Source organism: Mirounga angustirostris, unplaced genomic scaffold, assembly GCF_029215605.1.
Source record: "Mirounga angustirostris isolate CCGP_5_RB_7025 unplaced genomic scaffold, mMirAng1.0.hap1 SCAF_4, whole genome shotgun sequence".
NCBI classification, from domain to species: domain Eukaryota; kingdom Metazoa; phylum Chordata; class Mammalia; order Carnivora; family Phocidae; genus Mirounga; species Mirounga angustirostris.
In genome coordinates, this window is record NW_026991712.1 from 29238178 (window position 1) to 29256561 (window position 18384).

General features: G+C 36.8%; 1 long non-coding RNA gene across 1 annotated transcript in view; it reads right to left on the minus strand.

Moving 5' to 3' along the window:
- LOC135364077 (uncharacterized) overlaps positions 1-3614 on the minus strand; it is a 134613-nt gene extending 130999 nt beyond the window's left edge. Inside the window, exon 1 of the long non-coding RNA XR_010410547.1 lies at positions 2656-3614. This is a non-coding gene — a long non-coding RNA (uncharacterized LOC135364077). The remainder of the gene's footprint in view (positions 1-2655) is intronic.
- Positions 3615-18384: the final 14770 nt, after the last annotated feature.

An 18384-nucleotide genomic window follows, 5' to 3' on the forward strand; every position in this document is an offset into this window, starting at 1 on the left:
AAAATAAAAAAACTGGGCGCCTGGGTGGCTCAGTTGGTTAAGTGACTACCTTTGGCTCAAGTCATGATCCTGGAGTACCGGGATCGAGTCCTGCATTGGGCTCCCTGCTCAGTGGGTAGTCTGCTTCTCCCTCTGACCCTCCCCCCTCTCATGTGCTCTCTCTCTCTCAAATAAATAAATAAAATCTTAAAAAAAAATAAATAAAAATTAAAAAACTGAAGCTCAAGAATTTTTGACTAGCCAAAGTTACACAACTAGTAGTAGAGAAAAGATCAAAACCTAGGACAACTTCACTAAAAAGTCATTATTTATTCCAGATTAGAGGGAATATTACCCTTCTTGCAAAAAAAAAAAAAACTATTTATATTAGCTATTTCATTTTGTATTCATCATTTTATAAACTAAAGTAATAGTCATGGAATTTGAAAAATAAACTTTATAAGGCGTTGATACCAATATTTTGCTTTTAGATAATATAGCCATTTCTCAAAATATAAAACCAAATTAAACCTATCAAAACTCACTGCCATCCTAGTCATTGCCCCCACTGAGGTTCAGATAAGTTTATGCTGACACTTTCCTTGGAGCTGGAAAGAAAATGTAGTTATTCTTCCTACATGCATAGCAGTTCTCATAGGATTTATGTACTCTTCTGTAAGGAACTCAATGATGGAAAGAGAGTTATATTTGAGTGCTTCCTATATGTCAGACATTCTACTTAGTGTCTTGCTTAATCACCACAAATGGTATAATAAGGACTGCCTAATCAGGGAAACAAATGACTTGAAGTTTGAATGCCGGTTCCTCTCCTCTTGTCAAGTCATCTGAGACATAGTTTCTTCATTTATAAAATAGGGACAATACCGTTTGCTGTGCAGGACTCTAATGAAACTTAAATATGATAAATAAGACGAAGCCTGGGAGGGAATCCTATCTGGTGAATTGCATCATCAGATCCACCATTATCTGAAGTGGGCTGCTTTGTTACAGCAGAACCTGGGTTTTTGGGAGCTATGTTCATGGGAGCTATGTTCATGTTGATTAAGTACTGGCTGACAAACAACTGAATAGGGCCATCATCATGATAAAAAATAATCTTCTCCTTCATCTTCTCTTTCACGTTCATCTCCTCCTCCTTTTTCTTCTCTCCTTCCCTTCTTTCTCTTCTCCCCTCCTTCATCATTATCAAGCATCTATGTGGAAACTATACGTTTGGAGGTCTCTTATTTCTACCAGCAAGAAAGAAATTATATTTCCCTTCATGAGACAGAAAATCAATCTGAAAACTGTCTTGCTTAATTATAAGGTATGATGTGCTAATATCTTGTACCATAATCCTCCAGACCTTGAATAGCCATAGCTCCAATCATTAGCTCCAAGGTTATGTGGCAGAAAAGTCTGTCTTTTGACTAGAAAAGTTTTGCCATAGAAAAGTCCAACAAAATCCTTTTATTTGGTTGAAAAAAATTTTTAAACATTTTTAGTGTTAAAACTTAAAAGATCCTATTCAGTGAGCAGTCTGGCAAAAGGCTGTTCTTCACTGCCATTTATCCAGACAAGAGAGTTTGTGTGCTTATGTTGAATTTATCTTTGAATTTTAATTTTATTTATGTTGAATTTATCTTTGAATTTTATCTGTGAAAGTTGCATACCTTTATTTACTTCCTTCCATATTCTTCCTTCCTGTCCATATTCTGCCAAAGTAGCAAAATTAACTACTCTGGAATACAGATGACATGAAGAACAATTGCTAAAAATTGAACTCCTTTTGCCTGGATACTTAAATGGCATAGTCGGCACTGCCCCCTGCTGCTGAGTGGATCCGGGGCAGGGAAACCTGGGGCACCAGAGAAGGAAGAGAGCAAAGCCAGCACCTGCATTAAATCATACCTTAAACAAGTGATAAGCTCAGGGAGGAATTCTCGAGTTGCAATCAAAATTAAAGAGGATTGGGAGAGACTGATGCTAGATCCTAAACAGTAATAGATGAAACTGAGAGACACCCTGAGACAGAAAGTTTCATTAATGGCACAGCTTTATGCTGCCAAAGATCATATTAAGGGCATAGGTATTTTGGATAATCGCAAAAGATCCATCACTGAGTTGAGAAAGAGAAGCCAGAGATCAAGAAGCAAAGAAACAATGCCGGGTGGATGCTGGAAAATTTTGACTATGTTATTGGCACATGAAACTGATGGAAGACATACAGAAGCCTAAGTTTCTGAAGGAATTTCATTGCCAAAGAAGCCCTTGACTATGTGATCCTTAAAAAACAACACTTGGGCCCCCAAACTTATACTAGTAGGAAGGACACCTGAAAAATGTGTACAAGCCTCAAGAAGGACATACTCTGAAGATCCATTTTGAATATGGCCATGGAGAATAAAAGACAAAGAAGAAACTTCTGGAGGCTTGAATAGGGGCCTTGGGGAGCAGTGGACAAGTGTCTTCCAGAAAGCAGAACAGGGTATTGTTCAAGGAATCCACCCCAGCATGGAGGACTGCATAATGCCTGCCTGACAGTTTCATAATTTCTATGAATCAATGATGTGTTGCAGTTATCATGTCCCTGTTCCATCATTCTTTAGTGTATAAGAGGTATAATTTGTTTTTTTAGTTTATAGTTTTCCAGATCCCAAGGAGAGACATGCATACCTTATGAAGAAGAGTATGCACATCCTGGAGGTCTTGGATGTGGAGCTGGAGACAACATTGGGATGAATCTTTGAGTCATCCCCCTTGGGAGTTTAGTGTCCTGCGTGTAAGGAGAAGGGATAGATCATGGCAGATCCACCAATGACTATGCCTGCCCTATTTCCTTTGTGTACAGTTAATGCTAGAGAGCAATGACCCAACCAGGGACTACACAATTCCCCGTTCCCTTTTCACTTAGGTGGGGCCAAATGACTAATTTGCACCAATGGAATGTAAGCAAAGTGATGTGTGTCACTTCCTGGCTGAAGTAGTTAAGAAAGTTGCATACCTTTATTTCCTTCCTTCCTCAGAGCTGACTTTGGGCCTTACAGAGAAAAAGCCTTTTAAGCCCAAATGGAGGGAGATGAAGGTCTGTGCATATGGGCTATAATGAACAATAAACTGACCTTGAGGGAAGAGCCAAGCACTTCACTTTAAAATATAAGATGTTCATCATAATTTGGGGGAAAACCTCCAGTTCCAGTCTCTTTCTCTCCTTTGCAATGACAAATTTGTTTAATTCTCAATCAAAACACCCACTTATTTGTTATGGTAGAGAATCATTAGTATATCATATTAACAAGTGATTTACTAAATTTACTATATTGATGTCTAAAGCAGTTAATGATGAAAACTAACACTACCGAGTGCTTATGTGTCAGGCACCAGTTTTCACATTTGCTCATTTAATTCCCACAACAATCCTATGAAGTAGGTACTCTGATTACCATAATGTCATTCATGAACAAAGTTAGATTTACCATTGAAATTATTAGCTTGCCCAAAATATTAGCTTTGACACATAGTTCATAAGTGACAGTGTTGGGATTCAAACCCAGAGTTTGACTGGTTAATACCCGTGCTTAAGTTTAAAGCTAGTCAGTGGTGGAGCTGACTTCCCACCCAGGTCTGGTACAAAAATCCATGCTCTTCCTGTCTATAATAGGCTGTCATTCACTTGAACTGCCTGTCCTTCCCTCTGCCAAGGCCAAGCTCATTGATGATTACTTACATCATCATTGATCTCCCCCTTCTTTAAATGACCATAGCACTTAGTATCTGTATTCTAAAATTCACTCAGTGTAGGATGCCTTGTATTGATCACTAATTGTTTCATGCATTAGCCTTCTCTTTCCAATTAGACTTTAAACTCTGGGAAGGCAAGGAAGGACCCTCTCTTACCTCTGTAGTACCCAGATCAATATTAACTCATACCAACCACTTGATAGCTCATGACTTGCCAAAATAGGAACATGATGAATTCTCTCATTATGCCAAAAAGGAGCAGTCTGGCCCCAATACTAAAGTAGCCTCTTATCCTGGTTTCCAGGATAAGAGAAGAACCCAAAAAAGGAAAAACCCTTTAGAGGAGAGCCACGAAGTGGATTAAAGTTAGAAACCACGACACAAGGGAAAATGTAAGAGAACAATGACTTCTACTTGCAGAACCAAAGGCTAAGGCATGCCTCAGTAAAAATTCACTAGTTTTTAATAGTTGATATGCAGAAACATTCACATTCACCAGGAATCAAAACATTTAAATTAAGATATTAAACTGATATAATTTTTATTCTATCAAATTGGGAACATTTTTTCCTTTTTAAAAAGCAATGCTTAATGTTGCCCTGAAATATGCTATCTCATACATAGCTTCACAGGGGCATCAATACATTTCTTTCTGGAATACAAATTAATAGTATGTACCTAGGACCTTCAAAATATCCTTTTTGCCAGTATCTCACTTCAAGAAAACTTATCAAGGAGGGGCACCTGGTTGGCTCAGTTGATTAAGTGTCTGCCTTCTGCTCAGGTCATGATCTCGGGGTCCTGGGACGAAGCCCCATGTCTGGTTTCCTGCTCAGCAGAGTCTGCTTCCACCTCTTCTTCTGTCCCCTTCCCCCCACCAACCCCCTCGCCCACATGCACTCACTCTCTCAAATAAATAAAATCTTTTAAAAAAGAAGAAATATTCAAGAAGATGGATAAAAGTTTATTTACAAAGATATTCATAGTGCATTAGCTAAAAAGTGAAATACTGAAAACAATCTCATAGCTCAACAATAGATGGATTGCTGAGATGAGGTAAGTCCATAAGATGGATTGCTGTAAAACCACTAGACATAATTTTGGAAGATTTTTAAGGATATGGAGAAGTGCTCAAAAGTAACATTAAGTGAAGAAGTTCATGATACAGAGCCTTTTCTCAAATATAGCATCATCCCAATTATGTGCTATATATGTGATTTATATGTACATAAGAAGGAACATTAAAATGTAAATAGCTATCTCTCAAGTAAGGTTTTTAGTGATTTGTTTCTTTTGTTGTGTTTTCTGAATTTTTCCTTTTTATTTCTAAATGTGCTTTTAATTCTTAACAAGCATTTTTTAATAATACTTACTATATGCCAATATTTATTCAAGAGATTTACAACTATTGAATCCCTTGATTTAATCCTCAAAAGGACCCTATAAGGTAGGTACCATTGTTACCTCAAAGTTATTGATTATGAAGTTGAGGCACAGGGAGGTTTAAAATTTCCCCAAGGTCACATAGCTAGTAAGTTGTGGAAACAGGATTTGAGTCCATGCACCTAACTATGATTATGAAAAAGTTTTGAAACCAGAAAACAAAATAAAATAATTTTTAACTGGAGAAAATAACAAATTATGAATTAATTACCTTGACTTCCCTGGGCTAATATAAGAAGATAAGAAAGTAACATGAGGAAGTCAGTTACCCATCAGGAAGACTATTTTGATATCCAGGATTATTACATTGAAATGACTTATAAGACAAAATGTGACAACTTCTTAATAGGGCCATAAAAATGGGGTTGGTGGTCATCCAGTACAGGTAAGATCCTGCTGAGAGTAGGATTGTGTCTCTCAAGGTCCCTGCCAGGCTATGATGAAGTGATTCATGAAATAATTAACCAGGGTGACCCAGTTTGTTCCCTAATTACATTTATATTCTCATCCTTCAAAGGAGCCACATAGACAAGACTCTCCTTTCTGTAAGCATAATAATTTAATATTTTTGTCTACAGCTTAGAATGATAAACATAATCTACACACCTTCGAAGAAGAGAGAGAGGGAATTGTTATCTTTCTCCTCAGACTTGAATAAGTTGACTGACAAAAATACAGTAGAAAGAACTTGTCAGCATATTATCAGGTAAGTATAGGAATTACACCATATAAATAGCTACCATGAATAATTTATTTGGTAGCTAGATGGCATTATTTCTGCTGAACTGTACTTCATCAGTTTTCCTTCCTTTTATGAGGTTTTTATGAGTTTAGGTTTTATGTCAGAATATACATCAAGAAGTTGGTTTTATTACTGACTTCTATCCAATTATGGTAAGAAAACAGTTCAGTAGAAAAGTTATTTATTTTCTCACTATGCTAAGCCATACTGGTTTTTAAAAAAGGAATTTTTCCATTTTATAACAGTGGGCCCACTTTGTAGCTTTTTACTCACAGATTGAACTTCCTCCTCCAAGGGGAGAGTGGGTGGAAAGTAAAACTACTCTATATAATAAATAATGAGGAGCTTGTAAGTTGGGCCTAACCATCTAGGGAGAAAAGAGAAGGCCTGAGGGAGAGGGCCCAAGAAAGTCAGAGGCTTCAAAGGGGTGAAAAGTCTACCTGTTGACAAATTCCTGATTGCAAAGATGGCTGAAGGATTTTGAAGATCAGTGACGTTACAAATTTAATATTCAGATGTTCCCTGTTCCTAATTATTCTGTACCTCTCTTTAAAGGTCTTCAAACCTTTAATACAAGTCAGCCATATATAACAACTTCATATTTGTGGAGCTGTGTAGAATTTAAGGATGGGGCACAGAAGAGAAGGGCAGTCCCCTTGGCATTACCCCTCTGCTGCAGCCCATACACTGGAGGTACCAGTAGCTGTGATGGATGGTTGTTCCAGAATTCCATGATCTTAGGGAAGCAAATGAAAGTTTGAACCAGACCTAATGGCAGCAGGTAGTTGCTGGGAGTAGCAAAAAAACAGGCTGTGTACTGACTCACCTATAATTTCTCCCAAACATACTAAGAAGGTGGTCCTTGTAAAGAGTTGTGATGCGGGCAGGGGAAGGAAGTGGGGTAGATGAAGGCTGAAAGCTGTGAACACTTGTGTTATAGGAATAAATAGTGGAAATTGGAGTAGAAGACAACTAATGTCATGGTTATATAATTGAACTAGATTCTACAGATAATGGAGGAACTATGGACATTTTCTGTCAAAAATGGCATTATCAGAATTCATCTTTAGAAAGAAAACTCAGGTGATGGAGTAGAGGACAGGTGGGAAGCAATAAGAAGGAGCCAAGGAGAAATGATGAAACTAGAAAAGTGAAGAAACTTAGAGGAGGGAATAACTTAGGTGTTTCAAAGATCAAACAAATAAAATCGATGATTAATTTGAATGGGGTGGAGGCAGCGAGAGAAACTGCTTAGATAATTTGACAGTAACCAAGGTATGGAAAGCATAGGAAGAAGTACTAGGTTTGGTGGGAAAGGTAAGTTGAGTTTGGAGTATGTGGGGCACATCCAAGTGCAGATGGATAATGATCAGTGGAAATATGGGTCTGGAGTATGGAAATGAGATTGGGCTTATTTTACGATATGAAGCTATGTCAAACCAAAATTGGGACTCAGGGTCTTTCTAATTTTTAATGGTCAGTGAATTTATTTTCATGAAAAACTTTACAAACATAAGAATGTGCAAGTATATTATTAGATTTTAATTAATCATCTATAGGTAAAAGAATAATGGCACTTCAAAATGTCCATGGAAAATCTAGGATATATGGTAAGCATAATTGTAGCTCATTTATTTCAAAGATGAATTAATGATGCTAAACCAAAAGTTAACAATAAAAAGATTAATTCAAAATCAATCAGAAGGAAGAAAATATAAACTAGATATGTGATTTAGTCAATAATCCACAATAAGTTTGTTAACCTTGAGGTTTCTATTAAACAAAATAAAAAGAGAGTGAAGAATTTTGGATCATTATTATGAAGTACTTGATTAAAATAAAGTCTAGGTATTAATTTATGGAAGGAAACACACCCTGGCACAAAATTCTGAGAGGAATATATCATGTAGATCTTTACATAAAGGACAGTGAGTAACACAATGGAAAATGGTTTTACTGAAGTTACAGAAATGTTCTTCAAATGGATGCTTCCAATATATTAATATTAGTATATTACTATATTATATTACACATATTGTTATATATATTATTATATATTATTATAATGTGTCATATTAATATTATATAAATATATGTTACATAAATGTAATTAATATATCATATATAATTATATAAATAATATATATATTATACCCAATATATTAAAAGCCAGGACATATTATTAAGTCCTAAGGGAAGATACTTTTTCAGAAAACTACGACGATATAGCCTAGCTTCCCGTCTGATAATTAAGGAATGGAGCCAGAATTCTCTTGAGGACTGGATAGTTAACATGCTTCTCTGACTGGCTTTCAAATATTGGATTTTTCTAGCAAAGCTTCTAACAAGATTGCTCAATCTCTCGTCTTTTGTTCTTGAATACTCTGATGGGTGCCCACATTGTTGAGATTCTGTTTGTGTATAAGAGTAAATTTCAAATCCTTCAGGTGTCAGACTTATAGGGGAGGAGTTGAGATTCTGTTGTGAAAATTTCAGAGGGTCCTTTTTATGTTGGCCCATATGGAAGTTCTTATCCTATCTCCATGAATGGGAGCCACTAGAGAACTTGCAAAAGTCCCCCTAACTTGGAAAAATTGTTTTGAATTTGTCCAATCAGAGAATTTTCATACCATAAGGTGTGAAGAATATAATTTGGTTTGAAAACTTTGAAGATTTATGTTGATAATATATTACCTTGGCTTAAAAATAAGCTCTTCATTGCCTATATAGACAACATTCTGATGAGTCTAACAAGATCCACATGAAATAACTAGATAAATAATACTAACAACCACAACAACAACTGGGCACCTTCAAATATTATCTCTTTTAAAATTCTGCTGTATAAGAATACAAAAATATGAATTCAAAGGGATAAATGCACCCTGATGTTTATAGCAGCATTATCTACAGTAGTCAAGTTATGGAAACAGCTCAGGTGTCCATCGATTGATGAATTGATAAAGAAGATGTGGTATTTACATACAATGGAATATTATTCAGCCATAAAAAGGATGAAATCTTGTCATGTTCAATGACGTGGATGGAGCTAGAGAGCATTATGCCAAGTGAAATAAGTCAATCAGAGAAAGACAAATACCATATGATTTCATTCATATGTAGAATTTAAGAAACAAAACAAAAGAGGAAAAGGAAAAAAAGAGAGAGAGAGAGACAAACCAAGACACTCAACTATGGAGAACAAACTGATGGCTACCAGAAAGGAGGTGGGTGGAGGATGGGTGAAATAGGTGATGCAGACTAAGGAGTGCACTTCTGATGAGCCCCGGGTGATGTATGGAAGTGTTGAATCATTATATTGTACACTCAAAACTAATATTACACTGTATGTTAACTAACTGGAATTTAAATAAAAACTTTAAAAAATTTTTTAAAAATAAAATTCTGCTGGATAAGGTCATTTAGTGTTGCCTACTTAAATATTAGGGAATGCCAATAAATGCAAATATTTTCATTGTTAATGAGATATATTAGATTATGTTAATTCTACTGAAAACACTCTGCCAATGTGCTTGTTCCTTTTCCTAATATTCTGATACGGATACTGCCCCATAGGGTTAAGAGTAACAGGATATTTAAAGTTTGTTTTTCAGAGACCTGCTTCTCCCTAATTAGCTATTGTTTCTCTTCGGACCCCACTAACATATCCACCAGCTGTCTCCTCAGAGGCCTGGGCTGACACAGATGAAGGTCGCTGATATGGTTCTAGACTACGAACAAGCAAAACCCTACATTCCCTATCCAAGATAATGAGCCCAAGACCACATCCAGTTTATACTGGCTCTCAGATCATGTGGATAGCCCCTCTCCTTGTCCTATCAATGACCTTTTGACATCAGGGGTTGAATTTTGCCTCATTTTAATGTTAAGACTCCACCCCAAAGAAAACATGGAATGTATGTTGCATATATGTTTCCTCAATGCACATGCCCCATCTTTCCTCATGAATAGTCATGTTTCCCTACCCTTTTCATCAATATGTATGTAATCCCAATCCCCATGATTATAAAAACTTGTTCTAATCTCATCTGGGTGAGACAGATGTAAGCCTGCCTGCTATCTTCTTGTTTGGATGCCTCTCGATTAAACCTTTTCCTTGCTGCATACTTGATGTCTCAATGATTGGCTTTGCTGAGTGTTGGGCATACAAATTTGGGTTCAGTTACAATATGGGACAAACAGGCTAGTTCTTACAAACTCTTGCAAAATAAACTCTATAGAGAAAAATCCTCCCCCAAAAGAAAATTTGGTAAGAATGTTAGGAGAGGTTTAGAGGAGGATATCCCATTCCAATTATTGTGTGTCAAATGTCAAAACTTGGGACAGAAATATAGAAGGTCAGTATATTTAAAAGCTTTACCTCTAGGGATATGAAGTATTCAATAAATCATGTGCTTCTCTTAGTGATAAAAGATTATCATTTATAAGAATAAGTGAGTTTGAAAAGGTATTTTCTGTTTTGATGCAAGATAAAGTATTTTCTATGAAGAAATGGCTTACATGGAAACTATATTTTCCAGTTCAGGTTTTCTATGAATGACGTTTCACAGTGGAACCATGGCAGAGCCACTGCTAATCATGGTACTCAAATCCTGTTTGAGATGTACTGTAGATGGATTCTAGTGATGCTCAGAAGGCTGTCAAATTGAAGTGCAACATCTTGAGGCATTCTATACCTGTATTAATAGAATGCTTCCAGTTGGGTCTTAACCCAAAACTGGACAAGGTTTCTAAGAAATATGTTCTTACATATATCATATCAGGTTAAAAGTTGAATGTAAATGTGAGATGAAATTTTTCTGTTTCTGCCCACCTACATGATATAAAAATTTTTTACTGAAAAACTAGCTAAGAAAGAATCCCATAAAAACACATATGAAGAAATTGACTTTCTAAAGGTAGGTCCATTCTTTCCCTTTTATCATCTCTGTTCCCTCTGCTAGATTTTTATATTTCATGCCTTACTCTGGTAAACAGTAAATGAATAAGTAATTCCAAACTGCTAAGACCTTAACTAGGTTGTGTTGTTAAGGGGCCATTAAGTTCATAACCACCTCTTAAAGCCATGCATAATAAAGGCCCTTGAGAAGACTGATTTAAAATTGCAGTGGTAGCTAGAGAAAAGAGCACCCTGTGTGTAAGACAGATTTGTCAGAACTGAATTTCTCTTTTCAGGATTAGCCAAGCTCTGATCTCCAGTTCAAACCTGGTGCTGAGTAGTCAAAGCCAACATTAGTGTAGGAAAAGTAAATGGATACTGCATAAGCGTCCATTCCTGCACCTAATCCTGACCACAGGCAAATCAAGCATCAAAGAATATGCTGAAGTTGTGTATCTGGAAATGGTAATCATATTGACTTGATATGGTAAAAACTGAATAGGAAGAGGATAAAAGGCCCCAAACACTGGAGCCCTAAAATTATAGCAGGTGGATGAAGAGTGATAAACTCAGCTTGATTGTGTTCTTAAGGATTTTCTTTAACTGGAAATATAAGGGAATGAGTTTAACTCGGCAAAACTGGGACTAACCTTACAGGTGCCTAGGAGAGTGCAGAATGTCCTTAGAGGTCAGCTACAAGCATTTTTAGCAGCCAGTAAATTGGAAGCAGAGATCAAAGCAGAGTGAGATGAGCTGGAAGAAGAGGCACTAGCCCTCTGGTGGCAGTTCAAGCTCATATTCCCTCTGTCACCACTCAGACATGAAGTCCACCAGTGAAGCCTAAAGAGCAAGCACCCCATAGAGAAATGTTCTCTTTGAATGGCATCAGCAGGATGAGGCAGCCACATGACCTTTTGTCTTAACTAACTTTATCATGCATACAGAAGGGATAAGGAATTTTCTTCATCTTAAATTCAAAGCAGCGCCTACTTCAGAATAGAAAAAAATGTATACAGCATCTAGGAATTCACTTTTTTATTCAACCTCCATTCTCTCGCTCATCATCAGTCAGCTGCTCATTGCAGTAGGTTTGCCATGATGTTGTCACTCAGACTTGCCATTTAGACATCTTGTTTATCTTGGTTGTGTCTGAGGACAAGAGAGACATGGGATATCCTATAAAATGCTATCTTGTTTTCCCTTTAGGTGTAGAAATGGCAGTTTCTAAAGGCTCACTTAGGGATGTCTGGGTGGCTCAGTCGGTTAAGCGTCTGCCTTTGGTTCAGGTCATGATCCCAGGGGTCCTGGGATCAAGCCCTACACCGGGCTCCCTGCTTAGCCGGGAGTCTGCTTCTCCCTCTCCCTCTGCCAGCAGCCTCCCCCCGACCCCGCTTGTGTGTGCTCTCTTCTCTCTCTGTCAAATAAATAAAATCTTTAAAAAAAAATAAAGGTCACTTATTCTCACATTTTCCACTTTCCAGAGGTAATGCATAAAGGAAAGGAAAAAATTAGATAAAAATCATGTCTTACCAGTTATTTTCCCTTTAAGCACCTTTTCAGTAACTCTTCCACTTTCTTTTCCTAAATACTGTCATATTAAACTGTGTTCATGAAAGAACATTTAATTAATCAGAAACCCTGTAATGTTACCAGGTGGAAGAATTATTGTTTAATTCTGAGACTATGCAAATCATCAGTAGACCTATACCCGCCTGTAGGATAATTCTGGAGATCGTTATAATTTCCCAATTCAAGAATTCAAGAATTCAGATACATATTTCATTAATTGAAATAAAGATATTAGTCAGTGAATTAGATCTTTTACCAGAGAAATGTCTTGCATATCTGCTTTGAGTGAAAGGTGTTGGTATATATTCATTTATTTCTCAAAACACCTAAGTGTAGACATTCTTGCCCAAGTTATAAATGAATACTTTCTGGTGACCTTTCTGGTCATCCCCAAGTAATCTCAGTCACAGGACACCAAATTCAATGCCAATGGCTTATCGTTCTTTTTATATTATTTATAAAATCTCCAAAAATGAATATTGGAGTTTATTTTATTTAAAGCATTCTAATATTATGCAAACCAACTCAGGCCTAGATTCATGTTTATATAGCTAAATTCCAGGAGAGGATTTTTAGTACTTTAGAAGCACAGTTAACATTTTGCAGAATTATCTAAAGTGCAGCTCTTTGCCTTTAACTGCTTGGGATTTGTTTTTGTTGTGGCTGACTCATAACACCTACTTTATCTGGGCTGATTTCAGGCATAACATATGGGAGTGTTACAATGGGGGAAAGGTTTGGTTTCTTAGATTTATCAATGGCAAGAGAGGAAGGTTTTAATTAGGGCTCAGCCAGATGCATGGAACAGTTTCATTCTATGAGAAACAGGTAAAGAATTAGGTAAAGATGAGGAAGTATCTGAAAGACTGTGGTAAGGCAAAATCAAATAATTTGGAGGAAATTTATTATTATGGATTCTTTTATTCATTCTATAATTTTTTTACTCATTGACCACTATATTCCAGAAATTTTGCTAGGAAATAGAATATAAATATAGGAGAACCAAACCAGAAGCTATCTATGCTCAAGGAGTTTTAACCTGTTGGAGGAGACTCCTATGAATCAAATAATCACATATGATAATGGTTACAACTGATGATAAATAAAACAAAGGGAAATGAGGAGCCTACATTAAGCTCTGAGCTTGCATATTACTAAATTTGCTTTGAAGGGTTTTCAGCCTATTCTTGAAAATTGGCTATTCATCCTTAAGAAAAGGTATTAAAAATTTTGAAATATTTTCCTTTATGTTGGAGGAAATCCAGCATGATGGAGGCTGGAACCCATCATGTCATGGTGAAATTATGTACTTTTAGTCTTTGAGTCTCTGAAGTTTTAGTCAGGTGTGCTTGGAGAGACAATGAAGATGATAGTCTCTGCCAGGTTTATTTGTGTGCAAAGAGGCTTTTCTTCACAAAGCACAGCTAGTCCTTACTCAAACCCTATTGAAGATGATGCCCATTCTATCAACTTTCATCCTTGGTGTCAAGAGCAAAAAGAATGAAACACTGACATTTTCAAACATTACTGGACTGAATTTTGATCCATTCAGAGGTGTAGGAAAGATTGCATTAGGATTCTTTATTGGCCTTTCTTCCAGAAAGCTGTACAGAAAAGCACCAAGCCCTCTGGGCTAGGTTTATTTTGTGTTGTGATTTGATCAAAGTAGTGGTTGACTAATTTCTTTGGAAGTGACAATTGTTTGTATTGTTTTTAGAATTAATCCTTGAAATATATTTCATAAAAGAATTGCCTAACTTTTGGAAGGTTTGGTTGATGTTATGAAAGTCCTTACATGAGGACTAGCTAGAGAAAAGAGAACTCAGTTATACCACCTGGAAGAACTTTAGGGATGCATAAAATTTGGATACACAGGAAAATAGGAAAAGGGTAACATTCTTTTGCCTGTGGCTTCTGTGAACAAAGGCTTTTGTTGGATGTGAGACTATCAGTTTCCAGGTCCAGGGGATTTTCCTGGAGAAGAATATGAGGGTCAGTTTAGAAGCTGTTAAAATATCCTCCAATAAGATGGAAAAGGCATCTTTATTTTAGGCATGGCCCAGCTATAGAACTATTCCAATGGCTCTCCTTTAAAAGTATAAGATAGGGGCACCTGGGTGGCTCAGTCATTAAGCGTCTGCCTTCGGCTCAGGGTCCTGGGATAGAGCCCCGCATAGGGCTCCCTGCTCATCGGGAAGCCTGCTTCTCCCTCTTTCACTCCCCCTGCTTGTGTTCCCTCTCTCGCTGTCTCTCTCTCTGTCAAATAAATAAATAAAATCTTTAAAGGAAATGAAAGCGTAAGATAAACAATTTTCATAGCTCATTATTTTTTAACCTATTTATTTTTTAAAGTTTTATTTTAATTCCAGTTAACATACAGTATTATATTAGTTTCAGGTGTACAATCTAGTGATTCAACAATTCCATACATCACCCGGTGCTAATCCTGACAAGTGCACTCCTTAATCCCCATCATCTATTTCACCCATCTCCCCACCCACCTCCCTTCTGGAAATCATTGGTTTGTTCTCTATAGTTAAGAGTCTGTTTCTTGGTTTATCTTTCTTTCTCTCTTTTTTTCCTTTTCTTCATTTGTTTTGTTTCTTAAATTCCACATATGAGAGAAATCATATGGTATTTGTCTTTCTCTGATGGACTTATTTCTCTTAGCATTATACTCTCCAGTTCCATCCACGTCATTGCAAATAGCAAGGTTTTTTTTTTTTAAGCCTGAATCCATCTATATATATATGGATAAAGATGTGACATCATATATGATGCAATGGACACTTGGGCTGCTTCCATTGTTTGGCTGCCATAAATAATGCTGCAATAAACATCAATAAACAATACAGCATGTATCCCTGTAAATCAGTGTTTTTGTATTCTTTGGGTAAATACCCAGTAGTGCAATTACTGGGTTATAGGATAGTTCTATTTTTAACTTTTTGAGGAATCTCTGTACTGTTTTCCAGAGTGGCTGCACTAGTTTGCATTGCCACCAACAGTGCAAGAGGGTTCCCCTTTCTCCACATCCTCACCAGCACCTGTTGTTTCTTGTGTTACTGATTTTAGCTATTCTGACAGGTGTGAGGTAATATCTCATTGTAGTTTTGATTTGCATTTCCTTGATGGTAAGTGATGATGAGCATCTTTTCATATGTCTGTTGGCCATTTGGATGTCTTCTTTGGAGAAATGTCCATTCATCTCTTCTGCCCTTTTTTAAATTGGATTATTTGGTGTTTGGGTGTTGAGTTCTATCAGTTCTTTATATATTTTGGATACGAACCCTTTATTGGATATGTCATTTGCAAATATCTTCCCCCATTCTGTAGGTTGCATTTTAGTTTTATTGATTGTTTCCTTTGCCATGCAAAAGATTTTCATTTTGATGTAGTTCCAATTGTTTATTTTTGCTTTTGTTTCCCTTGCCTCAGGGGACCTATCTAGAAAATGTTGCTATGGCTGATGTCAAAGAAGTTACTGCCTATGCTCTCTTCTAGAATTTTTATGGTTTCAGGTCTCACACTTAGGTCTTTAATCCATTTGGAATTTATTTTTGTGTATAGTGTAAGAAAGTGGTCCAGTTTTATTCTTTTGCATGTTGCTGTCCAGTTTTTTCAACACCATTTGTTGAAAAGACTGTCTTTTTCCTATTGGGTATTCTTTCCTGCTTGTTGAAGATTAATTGACCATATAATTGTGGGTTTATTTCTGGATTTTCTATTCTGTTCTATTGATCTATATGTCTATTTTTTGTGCCAGTACCATACTGTTTTGGTGACTACAGCTTCATAATACAACTTGAAGTCCAGGATTGTGATGCATCCAGCTTTGGTTTTCTCTTTCAAGATTGCTTTGGCTATTCAGGGTCTTTTGTGGTTCCATACAAATTTTAGGATTGTTTGCTCTAGTTCTGTGAAAAATGCTGATGGTATTTTGATAGGGATTGCATTAAATGTACAGATTGCTTTGGGTAATATAGACATTTCAGTAATATTTGTTTTTCTAACCCACGAGCATGGAATGTCTTTCCATTTCTTTGTGTCATCTTGAATTTATTTCATCAGTGTTTTATAGTTTTAGGAGTACAGGTCTTTCACCCCTTTGGTTAGATTTATTCATAGGTATCTTATTATTTGGTGCAATTGTAAATGGGATTGTTTTCTTAATTTCTCTTTCCGCTTTTTCATTATTGTTGTATAGAAATGCCACAGATTTCTGTACATGGATTTTGTATCTTGTGACTTTACTGAATTCACCTATCAGTTCTAGCAGTTGTTTGGTGGAGTCTTTTGGGTTTTCTATATTTGGTATCATGTCACCTGCAAATAGTGAAAGTTTTATTTCTTCCTTACTGATTTGGATGCCTTTTATTTATTTATTTTTTATTGTCTGATTGCTGTGGCTTCATATATCATTATTACTAAAGAGTTCATATTTATTGAATACTTGTTGTATTCCAGCCTCTATGCAGACTTTATGTAGATTATCTCATTTAATCTTCACAACTCTTGGAGGTAGGTTCTATTTAAATGATAAACTGAGGGGTGAGGGATAAGAAAACCCAAAGTAATATCCTAATTAGGTGATCTTAGACTGGCGCCCAGGTTTCTGATTCTAGAAACCATGTTCTCAACCACTACAGCATTCTGCTTTGCATCCTGAGCCTAATACTGTATCAGCTATACTGAAGATGTTTATTGGATTGTTAGAGAAGTGGGTTGATGAATGGAAACAAAAATAAGGTATAAGAATTTAGTGAATTCAGTGAGATTCTCTTGCAAAGGAAAAAATAAAACAGCAAAGATTTCAGTTGTGGTAAATTTTAAACACACACAGACAGCAAAGCCACTCATAAAGGACCCTATACAAGTAAACAGTGGTTAAAAAGCTTCTAAGGAAAGCTGCTAAGTAGATGGATTTCTTCTCAAAGAAGGGTCTCATAGGATTCAGAGGGAGGAAGAAAGAGAGAGAGAGAAAGAGAAAGACAGAGAGAGAAGAGCGAGCCCTGGCTTTTCACTTTAATTCAGGAACCTAGAACTGTTGTATCAGAGCTGCAAGGAAGAGAACAATACAACCAGAGGGGGTCCTTTCACTAACAGAGTCCGGACTGCTATGACCCAATCCCTGAGCAAATAAACCATCTCCTTTTCCTTCTGCTCTGCAGCTTGGCTTGAGTGTTGATCCAGTAGAAGCTTTTGGGGTAGTAGCACTTACAGGATAGTTTGCTATAGATCATAGTATAGAGTTACATCACTATACACTCTCCAGGTAATGGCACCCTTGGCTAAGCCTCATATCAGACACCAGTCATCAGGTATGACATTGTTGAAGCCAGACTACAAACTGACAGGGAGAGAACTTTGAGAAAGGGCAAGAGGATAATTGCATCTCTTCTAAGGGAAGCTTTAGGCACACAGCCAAGTAAAGGTTGAGACAAGTTAATGTTGCAGTTAGAGCAAGTACAAGCCACAAGCATTTGCTGCCTCTCACACTCCTGCCAACAGATGCATTCTGTCAAAACCACACTCAGAATGGGCTTGCTAATAATCCTCTAGCTCTTCTATTGGCAGCTCATCTCCTAAGATAGGATCTGTGACCCAGTATTGTTTCCTTGGTGCACTTGGCTTTTCAACCTAGGTTGCCAATCCCAAGAGACTTGCTTGACTCTTATTCTACTTTATCTAAGAGGCTTGGAGATTCCACTTGGAATCCATTATGGGGTCTGTATGTATGTCCGTTTAAGCTGTGCTTTGCATCATGCATATTGGATGATCACGCCATATAAAATTGCTCTTGTTATAGGTCAAAATACATAATGGTTCAACTTAACATTTATCTTACCTCGTTTTGACTTTATAAATATATGTATATATTCGGAATAGTATCTGTCAGTCTGTTCACAGTTCTATCCACTGAGTGCACAGCTCAAAGTAAGTGTAAGATGGGAATGGGTATTTGTTCATCCCTTAGATATTTATTTACTGCCATTTGCCCACCCGCACG